Source organism: Tupaia chinensis, unplaced genomic scaffold (genome assembly GCF_000334495.1).
Source record: "Tupaia chinensis unplaced genomic scaffold, TupChi_1.0 Scaffold000079_1, whole genome shotgun sequence".
NCBI lineage: Eukaryota > Metazoa > Chordata > Mammalia > Scandentia > Tupaiidae > Tupaia > Tupaia belangeri.
This window is the reverse complement of record NW_006159540.1, coordinates 209208-222379: the sequence shown is the minus strand read 5'-3', so window position 1 is coordinate 222379 and position 13172 is coordinate 209208. Positions and strand designations below refer to the sequence as shown.

Below are 13172 nucleotides of genomic sequence, written 5' to 3'. Positions count from 1 at the left end.
ATGTCAAAGTCTCTCAGTATATGACAGGTTGACTATAGGCTATTATAGTTTTGGAGTGGCAATAAATGTTTTTCTTTGTTTGTTTTATTTGCAGTCACTCACTGTACATCAATACAGTGTACAAAATGAGATTTTTACATCCGGTATACATTGTATGTTGGCTCAATCAAGGATATTATCATACATGTTATCATCAACAAATAATTTTCTATTTCTTGTTTCTTATATATTTTGCATTTTCCCCCTTTGATTCCCTACCTCTCACCCTCTGCCAACTCCCCCCCTCACACTGTCTCTAGTATATGCAGTTGTTTTCCATGCATTTTTTCCCACATTATGTTGATTCGCTAAAGATCTTAAATAAAATAAAGACTTTCAATAGCAAGCACAGCTGATATATACATATTTATGAACTCATGTCTGACTTCAGGCATAAACCTCAGTGAGAAAAGTGAACATATTATAAAGTATCACCTCACTGGGGCTATATAGCTTACTGCAGTCATTAATAGGTATTTTTAAAATGCATTTTTTAATTTCAAAAAATGTTTTATTTTAATAGATCAAAATCCAAAAATGTTAAGAGAAATTTGCTTAAAACTTAAAGCCAGGGAAAAGGTTAGAATTCAATTCAAATAGTAGGTACGTGAACCTATCAACAGCTTTTTCTTTTTTCTTTTTTGAGAAGTTTTTGCTATAGGGCGTGTGTGCTCGCCAGAAAGAGAGAGACAGAGAGATAGAAAGCGAGAAATCACCCCCCCAGAGTGAATGGCCACGCCACAATCCCTTCTCCTCCATTCTCCTCTTGGGATCTTGGACACGCATGCACACGCGCCCAGCATAAGTTTAAGTCACTGGGTCCAGGACTCCAACCGCAGTCAGCTACATGGGAATCCAGCAACATAGCCATTACGCTAACTGCTGGTCCCAACCTATCAACAGTTTAAGAGAAGACAAAAATCCTTAAATATAGAAATCAAAGAAAATCAGTAATGTTTTAGCCTAAAATAAAAAATCTATTTCACATGTTCAAACTAACATAATTAACCTCTCTTCTACTGAATTTGCAGTGATTCTGTGGTCTGATTTTTCCATTTAAACTCTGGAAGTTAATATTGAACTCTGGACCTGTCCCTATTAGGTTGGCCATTCTCTTGGTTGTTTCTTGTACTCTTATTTCTGTGTGTCTGACTTTCATTTTCCTGGTATAGCACTACTTGGAGAATTGATCTGGTGTTGGTAAATTCTTTCAGATTTTGTTTATCTGAGAATGTTTTCATCGTTTTTTCTATATGAAAGATAATCTTCCTGGATATAGTATTCTTGGTTGAAACTGTTTTTCACTTAACACTTTGAATATATTTTTCCATTGTTTCCTTACTTTCATTGTTTCCAATGAGAGCTCCGACATTAAATTTATGGGATATCCTTCTAAAGTAACTTGATGTTTCTCTCCTACCGGTTTTAGTATCTTGCCTCTATCTGTGGTTTTCATCAATCTGACTGTGATATGCCTTGGGGAAAATCTTGCATCAATTCTATGTGGGGTCCTTTGTATTTCTTCGGTCTGGATAGTGGAGTACTTCTCTAGGTTTGGGAAGTTTTCTTTCTGCATTTTATGGAAGAGATTATCAATATCCTTATTAGTTTCCTCACTTTCTAGGATATCAATGATCTGGATGTTTGGACATATAATAGTATCTAGTATTACTCATTTGGGGGGGTTATTTTTGCAGTCTTATTGGTGAATTTCTGTAGCTCAGAGGTTCTATCCTCTACATCTGAGATTTGTTCTTCTGCATGATCTAATCTTTTGATATTTTCAACAGAAGTTTTGATTTCCTGTATTACAGCCTTCATTTCTACCACTTTCCTTTGATTTTTCTTTTTTTTTTTTTATGATGTGTATCTCCTCTTTCAGATTGTGCAAGAACTTCCTCACCTCCTGGCACTCACTCAGTTGAGAACATACATTACCCAGAAAGCAACACCAAGGCTTTGAAACAACTCTAGAAAGAAAAAAAGTTGCTCAAACTTCAAAGAGTTTTAATTGCACTCGAAAGAAGGCCCCAAAAATGTCTTTTAAAAAGACATATACAAGATGTCTTCAAAAATTTCAAGGAAAATGCATATTACGAAACACTATGCATGGATTTCAAACTTTACACCAAGACAAACATTTACTTTAATTCAATTTTTCCATGAACTTTTTGAGGTACCTTCATGTATGTGGGCACATATATATATTTTATACACACATTCACACACACATATTTATGTGTATAATATATAAACACATACCCTTAGAAACTTTCTTCAGGGAGATAAAAATATTTAAATAAAGTGAATAATATTAACTTTAAAAGACAAGCAAGATGGATGTTCCACTCTCCAGACAGTGGAATTCAGATCCAGAAGTTGGCACACGTGTCCTCATGCAACCATCAGCATGGCGCACTACAGCTTTAAGAAGATCACTCAATGAAAGACGCCTACAGTTATTTATAAACATTACCAAGTTCACCTCTTCAGACATTTTTACATGAGAAAAGTCAAATTTATTCAACAGAATTACCATGACAGATTCTCACAGATTCTAATGAATTTCCCCAAGTTGGATGATATTCATCCATCTTATGCTGATTTGATGAATATTCTCTATGACAAGGTTCATTACAAGTTAGCTCTTGGACAGATAAATATTGCCAAAAATTTAGTGGACAATGTTGCTAAAGATTATGTGCAGCTCATGAAATATGGTGATTCTCTATACCACTGCCAGCAACTGAAGTGTGCCACCCTTGGTTGTGTGTGCACCATCATAAAGAGGCAGAAGCAGAGCTTGGAATTTTTGGAGCAAGTGCATCAGCATTTATCCCGCTTGCCAACCGTTGACCCAAATACAAGGATTCTGCATTTGTGTGGGTACCCAAATGTTGGGAAATCCAGTTTCATCAATCAGGTGACCAGAGCAGATGTGGATGTCCAGCCCTATGCATTTAAAACCAAATCTCTATTTGTTGGGCACATGGATTAAAAATATCTTTGTGGGCAGATCTTCTGGATCACCCTTTGGAAGACTGGAACACCACTGAGATCAGGCCATCACTGACCTGGCCCACCTGCATGCTGCAGTATTGTATGTAATGGACCTGTCAGAGCAGTTTGGGCATGGGATGCAGGAGCAGCTGGGGCTCTTCCACGACATCAAGCTTCTCTTCATCAACAGGTCTCTAATCATTGTAGCAAACAAATGTGATGTGAAGAGGACAACTGACCTTCCGGAAGATGATCAAAAATATTTATAGCTTTGCAGGCTGAAGGACTCTCCATAATAGAGACCAGTACCCTGACTTAAGAAGGTATCATTAAAGTTAAAACAAAGGCTTGTGATAGACTTTTGGCTCATCAAGGGGAAACCATAATGAAGGGAAATAAGGTGAGTGAGGTGCTGAATAGATTGCATTTAGCTGTGCCAAATCAGAGGAATGATAAGGAGAGGCCTCTTTTCATTCCAGAGGAGTGGTGGTACATAAGAAGAGAATGGAAATTGAGGAGCCCAAGAAGAAAAGAAAATGAGATCTTGAGCTGAAAATGGGAGATGACTATATTTTGGATGTTCAAAAATACTGAGATTTAATAAATTCACCTGAAAAATATGATAAGATATCAGAGATCTGGAAAGGCCATAACATAGCTGATTATATTGACCCTGCCATCATGAAGAAATTGGAAGAGTTAGAACAAGAAGAAGGGCTAAGAACAAATGGTGAGGAATATGACCGTGAATCTGAAAGTGAAGACGAGGAAATAGTAGAAATCAGGCAGCTAGCAAAACAAATTAGAGGAAAAAGGAAGTTGAAAATTCTGTAATCCAAAGAAAAGAATACACACAGACCCAGGTTGCTGCAAACTGCTAAGAAGAGTCAGTCAACAGTTATAAAGAATGAAATATGTAGTCTTGGGGTAGACATGGATGATAAAGACAACACCCATTATGCAGTCCAGGCAAGGAGATCCTGGGGTGTAGCAAGGAAAAGAAAACGGTAAGACTGTTCCACCCTCTTCTATAGCCCGGAGTTGAAGTTCCTCTCAAACACCATGTGATGTTTCTGGTCTTCAGGATGTTAAGATGGTGAAGAAGCCAAGACTATTTTAAAGAATGCTCAGAAGATGAATCGCTTAGGGAAGAAGGAGGAGGCAGATAGACATGTGTTTGATATGAAGCCCAAGCAGTTACTTTCTGGAAAGAGGAAAGGAGATAGTGTCCTATTTGGTTGACATGGTGTGACTAGACTGTTGCAGTTTATTTCTTATGGTGTGGTATGGTTTTATAAAATTGGTGTTATGCTCTGTCACCAAACAAACAAAAACTTGGGCAAGCTTGTAACAAAGTGGTTAAGCACTGTGCATTGGGAGCTAGAACCTACATGACCAACTCTAGTTTAAGTCTTGGTCTCCAGTTGTAAGCTTCTCTCATGCAGCTAGGACAACATATGGAGAATAAGAAGGATGTCCATTCCTATATGTTTCTAAGTGATAGAAAACGATTCTTAGAAGCCTGTCTACTGACATCTTAACATCCATCAAGAGTGTCATATGCCTATTCAAAATAGATTTATTGGCAAAGAAAATGAGATTATGATAGTTATATGAAGCATGAGGCCTCAAAAAGAAGAATGGATAATCTAAACAAAATAAGGGTTCTGCATGAAAGGAATGGAGGATAAGGAGATTCCATTGGATGTTACGTGAGTATTCAGCAATGTCTATTACATTGATCATTTACCTTGTTTTGATTAAAAAATAAATATTTATTAAATGCTTACCATGTTCCAAGCACTATGTATTGATAATAGGCATTAAAAATAAAACCATGGAGACCAGCAGTTGGCATAATGGCTATGTCGCTAGACTCCCACGTAGTCAACTGCGGTTCAATCCCGGACCCTGTTACTTAAACTCATGCCAGGCGCATGTGCAAGTGTACCCAAGATCCTGAGAGGAGAATGAAGGAGAAGGGATTACGGCATGGTCATCCCCTCTGGGGGATGATTTCTCAATTTCTGTCTCTCTGTCTCTCTCTTTCTGGCGAGTGCACATGCCATAAAGCAAAAAGTTCTCCAAAAAAATTTTAAATTAAAAAAATAAATAAAACCATGAACAGGAAAGATGAAATCTCTGCCCTTGTGTCATTTGTGTGTTAACAGAATAGAGAGAAAGTGTCAATATGATGAATAATAGAACGGACTATAGTGAATATTTGTAAGAAAAGTAGATTACATGATATAGTTTGAAGAGATAACTATATTTTCTGATGCAAAAAGTATGAATAGTGAGAGCATGGTAGCAATCTGAGTAGATAGCGTATTTTCTGAGACAGTGAAATGTGTGATAACTAGAAGTATGGAAATATCCATAGTTCCATTTTAGCCATGTTGTTCTGAGGTGGGCATGATATGTCTATGTGAAAATGTTGTATGTATGAACCTGGGCCTCCAACCAGCATATTCACTGAAAGATTACATATTCCATAGAATCACCTCTTTCTCTCTGGCTATGTTTTCTTATTTTAGCATCTGAAAAAATTGACTTTTTAGAAGATAGTTTAGAAGTTTTTACAAAATTAAACATACTCTTACATTCCAATCCAGCAATTTCATTCCTTCATATTCACCCATCTGAGTTTAAAACTCATGCCCAAAGAAATTTCTGCTCATGGATTTTATAGCAGCTTTGTTCATAATTGCCAAAACTCAAAGCAGCTAGAATGTCTTTCCATAAGTGAATGGATAATAAATCATGGTACATCCAGAGAACCGAGTATTTATTCAGCACTAAAGTGAACAGTTATTTAGCTGTCCAAAAACATGGAGGAATGGGGAAAGCCAGTAAGGACACTGTGGTGGCTCAATTGGACACACCAGGGAGAAGTCCTAACTTCATGTTCCAGGACCTTCCAAAGCATTCTGGGCACATGTGTGCCCCTGATCCAGGCTAGCTAAGACTGGGGGTAGATTGCAGTGTGGGACACTGTTGGGGCTGCTTTTCTGTGTTTGTGTGTGTGTGTGTGTGTGTGTGTCTCTTTCTCTATCAGAGGAAATAAATAATGATTAAAAATAAGAAAAAGAGATGAAGAAATTTTAAATACATATTACTAACTTAAAGAGGCCCATATGAAAAGAATACAGAACGAAGATGCCAAATGTGTAACATTCTAGAAAAGGTAAAACTTGGGACCCCATAATGAGATCAGTGCTTGCCAGGATTTGGAGAGGGAAGGATAAGGCAGTGGAGGCCAGAGGATTTACAGGACAGTGAAACTATTCTGTATATATATAATATCATAATGGTAGATACGTGCCATTACACACTTGCCAAAACCCAACACCAAGGAAACTCTAATATAAACTATGGACTTGAGGTGATAACCATGTGACAATATAGGTTTATTGATTGTAACAAGTGTAGCACTTAGGTAGAGGAGATGTTATGTATATTTGGAGTACATAGTATGTGGAAACTCTTCATATTTTCTGCTTGATTTTGCTATGAAACCAAAGTGCTCTAGCACATAAAGGATGTTTCCTTCTTTTTTTAAAAGAATTATTTATTTAATTATAATTATTACTTAATTGGTTATAGGGAATTGTAATTACTTGATTGGTTATAGGGCATGTGTGCTCACTAGAGAGAGACAGAGAGAGAGAGAGGGGAAATGAGAAAGTAAGCCCCCAGCTCCAGGACATAACCGTAATTGGCCATGTGGGGATCTAGCACTATAAACACCATGCCACCTGCTGGCACACCATAAAGGGCTTTTTCTGACAAGTATGTTGCACAGAGATTAAAAAAAAAAAAGTACGTCACTGGGGCCAGCAGGTGACATGGTGGCTAGGGCTGGACTCCCATATGGCAGATCACAGGTTGAGTCCAGATCTGGTCACTTCCTTTTTCACTTTCTCTCTCTGGTGAGCACACATGCACTATAGCAAATTAAAAAATAAGAATGATAATAATAAATAACATTAATTTTTCAAAAAAGATTTCATAGGAAGAGGGCTAATAATTTAAATCATAAAGAGAATGTTCTAGCATGTACTACACTGTGAAAAAAGAAAAACTCAAAACCATTATTTAAGACGACTATAAAAAGTGAAAATATAAAATGCTGGTTAAAAATTATTTCTCAAATTGAATTATAAGCAGATACGTTCTTCTTTTTAAGAATATAGGCATTATGATAAGTTTATCAACTCATTTTTCCAGCAGATTTGCTCTTTCTTTTTCTATTATTTCTAAGAGACTTTTGGTCTTTATATAAATTGCTTCTGCAAATTTTAGAAAAGATAATGCCTTTTTATTGATTCTCTGTGAACCTATTATTGAAACCTGAATAGATTCTGAAGAGAGTGTGCCCTTTTCCTTGCAATGATGCATAACACTTGTTAATTACATCACATATCATCTTTCTCCCATAACATAAAGAGACAATTTAATGAACAATGATATATTATTGCACCAAATAACTCTAGATTTTAAAATTAGATAAGAAAAATAACTAAGGACTTAACTCTAGGAAGCTGAATACAAATGCTATATTCAGTTAGTGAGATGTTTATTTGATACTTTGTTGGACAGGGCACTGTACTAAAGATCATGTTGACCATATAAGGTAAAGAAAAACCATAATCATCATGAAAACACATACATAAAGAAGAAGAAGCAACATTCACACAATTTACTAACAACATTATGCCTGGTCTTTGGTCACTAGTAATTTAGGAAAAAATGTTGGGAGGGCTTTGCATTTTTAATCTCAATTTTTTACAACAAAGCAATAGTTCACTTTTATCTGAAAGTTTATAGTTAAGGAAACCCAAAGGGAAAATAAACTTCTCTGAAAGGTTATAAAGAAAGAATGAGTAATTTTTATACCCATTTGGTAACTAAAGGACTATGTATTCAGATTAATATTTATAACTTAAAAGTTAAAGCTATTTGGACTTAGACATACACAGTAAGGCAAGTCTTCAGTAATATTTGTGATGTTTCATCACCTGGGTTTACAGAAAAGAGACATATAAATTATTTATAACCAATGGGCAAAGCTGATTTGCAATTTCTGTGATTTTGGTATTAAATGTTCTGTAGCCATTCTACAAAATCTCCAAGTGAACTTTGACCAAAATTAGAACTTACTAAGCTTACCCTTCTTTATTGTCTTAAGAAACTTTCCAAACCTTTGTGAAATTTGTTTTACTGCTGTATTTTCCAACATATCTAGTCAAGTAATTTTGCTTATACTGTTATTTTTGACTGTTTCTTTTTCATCATTCTTGTTAAATTATTTTCTTCTCAAGAGCTCAGTACACAAGGTTTTAGTTCCAATTTTTAAAAAAGAATTATTTACTGCATTTTATTTTTATTTTAAATTTGACTTAGGAGAAATGAGCTCACCAGAGAGAGCTAGAGACAGAAACAAAAATGAGAAAGAAACTGCTAGCCCAGGACTCAAAGCTCGATCAGCCATGAGGGAGTCCAGCACCTTAACCACTATGCTGACCTCTTATTTCCAAATTTTATTCTGATGTTTCAAAATGTTTTTTATATATTCATGGTAAAAATTTTAAATTTTACACGAGTAGTATTTCTAGATATTCAAATTTAGATATATATTTTAAAACCACACATTCAATTTAAATCAATGCATGAAACATTTAATCAAATGGAATGTTTCAACTAATATTGAAAAAAAGCTGTAGTGAATTTTAAATATTAATTAAATTCAAATATAAAATTATTTTTATCAAATAATAAATATACATTTTTGGGGGGAGGGGAGTTTTTTTCTATAGAGTGCGTGTGCTCGCCATAAAAACAGAGAGACAGAAAGTGAAATATCACTCTCCCCACCCAGAGGGGATGGCCACACCAGAATTCCTTCTCCATTCTCCTCTTGGGATCTTGGGCATGCACGCACACGCACCCAGTGTGAGTTTAAGCCACCACGTCCAGGACTTGAACCACAGTGGACTACATAGGAGTCCAGTAACATAGCCATTACAGCAAGTACTGGTCCCAATAAATATATTTTTATGGAGCTTAATAATTTGATGCTGAAGAAATAAACTGTTTACTTATATATTACAAGCTATAAATGAATTTAAAATATGTATACCCAAACACTATAAAAATGTAAAATTACTTCAAAATGAGTGAAAGAATTTTAGGTAGAAACATTGAAATGTAATGTACTTATGATGATTTGCTTGTAATTATACTATTTATTATTGAATATCCATGGTTTTATGTTGATATTCCTAGAATTGCTTATGCTAGGCAAATTAAAATAGCTTTGATATTATTAATTTATATCATTTTAATGACACATGCATGCAAAAGAACTGTAAACCTCTGAAAGAAATCATGTTTATCTTTATAAAATAAATGTCATGTATTTCTAACGTGTGCATAACTTTTCTCATAACTCTAGAATAGAACTTATATAGCTACTTAGGAGGCATCAAGTTACATATTCAACCAATATTGTATTTTCCCCATCTTTTTCTATTACTAAATGCAAATTCATTTAGCTGTAAACATTTTACACATGAAAAATTAACCTCAGCTCTTCTATCTGTAAATGGAGACAAGGGAGATAACTAGCGGCATGGTGTTTAGGGCAGAAGGATCCCATATGGTCAACTGTGAGGTTCGAGTCTTTGACTTGGCAGCTTGGAAACACACTGGGCACATGTGCCTGCATGCTCAGAATTCTAAAGAGAAGAATGGAGGAGTAGGGACTGTAATGTGGCCATCCCCGCTTGAGGATTCTTGCTCACTCTCTGTCTTTCTCTGGTGAGCACAGCCACCTTGTAGCAATTTTTTTGAAAAAGGAGACAAGTAAAATCATGGAATCCAAATACGTAGAAGAGAATTAAATTAAAACAAGGATATTCTAATTAGATAAAGCAAAAAAATCTTGATCAATTAGATAATATGGCATAATAAAAGAGATAATGGTATTATGTCTTTTTCATTTCCATGACATTAAAATTGGCATATTTTATATACATGTAAACATGGTTTGCTTTTTCAGCAGACTGACTAAAAGACCTGAGTTTGTGGCCAGTCATGTGGCTTCTAGTAGGGCACTTATGTTACCACTGGACCACAGTGACTGAGCTCAAAGCTGTTTTTGTCAAATGAAGATAGAATCGACCTCCAAGGATTTGTTATTGTATCTGGCTCTTTTTAAAATTTGAGAATAGCCTTTACATGTGCGTATATATACGTGTGTGCATGTTTTTGTAAAACCATGATCGTTCTAAAGTCAATACACTACTTTTCTGATTCTTTGCTCATAATATTGTTTTATGTGTTCTTCTATCTCTTATATTATTTGAAAGGCAATTTCAGTCTAAAATCTTGCTTTGATCCAAGATAAATGTGTGTGTATGTGTATATAAATACTTCATCAGAAATTCTTCATGCTATATTAAATCAGAAGGTACAATATCAATTACATTCTGTTACATTTTATGATTTGTTGAAGACATTAAATACTGAGGAGAAGGCTGGCGTTCAACCATCAGGTGAGAAGTAGAAAGAAGCAGAAAAAGAGAGAATGCAAGTTCTTACAGACTGTCTTTACTAAGGTTCATGAGCCTTATTCCTTAAATTTCTCCCCCTGGGATCTTGAATAGGTGAGTTTAAACACACATACACACACGAGAAGGATTAATTTATTCATATGATTCCAATGTTGGCCATTAAGTTTTATTATGGTCAGTATTTGTGGAGTGTGTTGGATTGAGTTTCATGAAATGAGAAACAGAAGGGTTGTCTTGCATACAACCATTTCCAGAAAGGGAAGTTTTAATGAGGTCAAAGGCAAAGTATACAATTGGGTTATAAACAACTTATGTCAGACCAAAACTGGATACTGAAGCAGCAATTGTATAGAACAAATTTGTGACTCAAAAATATGCTCATTCTTATATTTGGAGTTGGGTTATTTATGAATTACTGGTTCCTGAAATAGAAACAAGCTTCTCACCCATTAAGTATCTTCCAGAAGTTTCTTGATTTCCCCAAAATTGTTTCACATGTCTTAAGTATGATGGTCTATTTTTGTTTCAATTTGGCATACCCAAAACCCTACATTATGTCTATTCTCTGAAAGTTGCTGGAAAGAGGTACTTTGCTAACATTAACATTATCTGTTTTACTCTCTGTAAAGGAGTGACCAACTATACTGACCCAGGTATGCTCAAAGCTCTAACCGTCTTCAGTCAATACTTTAGTTCTCACTGCATTGACAACCCATGCTGTGATGCCAGAATATGCAGGAAAAATGCCCCTCTCCCAAATCTGTAAGGCATGGTCGCTGAAGTCATATCATTTTTATATAAATCCCAAAGTATATTCAGACGTCTATCTACTTTTATCCTCTCTATTAGGACAAGTTCTTAGAACTAGGCAGCAAAATAAATAACGATGTCCCTCATTTGCTATCCCTCAAGTAGGTGCTCCCTTCATCCAACATTTTCTACTTAAAAAGTCATCACAATCACTCTTATGAATAGATGCTTAGGATGTCTCCAGCTTTATAGTCATTTCTGTACATCATACTTTTGAAATCAGGTGGATCTGTGTTCAAATTCAAGTTATTAAATACCATGATCTTGAAACCAGTAAATGGGTTAATGGTTGCGTCGCCTGACTACCACATATTCAACCACTGTTCAAGTCCTAGACTAGGCAGTTTAAAACTCACTCCAGGCACGTGTGCACGCATGCATGCCCAAAACCCCAAGAGGAGAATGGAGGAGAAGGGATTGTAGCATGGCCGTCTTCCTTGGGGGCAGGGGGCGGGGATGATTTCTCACTTTCTGTCTCTGTCTCTCTGGTAAACACAAACACCATAGCAAAAATCTCTAAAACAAACAAACAAACAAATGAACAAAACCATGATCTTGAACAAGTACTTAACTTTTCCTAGATTTAATCCTCATCTCAAAAAAAAAATAAAATAAAAATGGAAGCAGTACTTGTGCCATAGAGTTCTATTAATAATGATAATGTACAGAAATCATTTAACTCAGTACCCAGCCCATGAAATGTTTCATCACATATTTCTAATTATTCAGACATGGAAATAAATTCCCACCTATGAGATGTCCTCTAATGATTTCTTAATTATTTCAAAACTATTTCACATCTTCTCAGGTATAACACATTATTTTTGTTTTTAAAATTCTAGAAGGTAAATGATGTTTAATTCCGAGCAAATTAAATTTACGCTAGAACTGAGAATAATCTCCAATTTCTTAAAAGCTAATCATTTGGAGCTATGTTATTTCCAGCCCCTTTTAGGAAGAAAGATTCATGCAACTGAGCATAATATTATAGATATACTTTTGTGGCTTCCAGCAAGGTCTCAAAGTTGTCAATCATGGTCTAGTACATCAGCAAAATGACTCCCCAGAGACATTACACAAGGCAAATCTTTTAATATTTTATCAGCTTCTGTTGATAGGAGGCACTTCAACTTAGTGAATCTTTTTATTACTTCCTTTCATTTATTCTTTGGATGCTTTTATCTCTGTTTATTGATTGCTACCTTTTGAATTCTGTTTAACACTGTAAGCAGAGAGATTTGATTAATAAAGTTTATTAAATTTCTCAGTACCAAATTACTTAAAACGAGTTTTCACAAATCAGATGTAATATTCTTTCATAGACACTTGTATGTATTTGTATCCAGTCCTTTGTTACGCTAGTTCTCTGAAGACCGGTACTCAAGTGAGGAAGAAAATAGAAATGTAATAAAAAAGAAGCTCCACATAACTCTTAGAAAACTCTTTTTTTGGCTTGTTTTCAGTAGAGCAATACACAAGGGACCACATGCCATGGATCAATCATTAACCTCAAAAAGAAAGGAAATAACAGTTACAAATATATACACAGCGAATATTTACGCTGAAAATAACTGAACTTTGCTTGTGCTTCTTCCTCCTAGTATGAAACCCCAAATAACATCCAATTGTCACAAGAGAAATTTGCTAAGTAGGCGGAAAAATTATTCAAAAGCTTCTTTTAGCTTACTCACTGTCAGTAACTTGCTGATTTCATTTTTTTCTGTATTAGCAGCTGCAAAGTGAGAA

At 35.3% G+C, this 13172-nt stretch overlaps 1 pseudogene; it reads left to right on the top strand.

Moving 5' to 3' along the window:
- The first annotated feature begins 2449 nt into the window (after positions 1-2449).
- On the top strand, positions 2450-4281 carry LOC102490818 (nucleolar GTP-binding protein 1 pseudogene; annotated as a pseudogene).
- The last annotated feature ends 8891 nt before the right edge of the window (positions 4282-13172 follow it).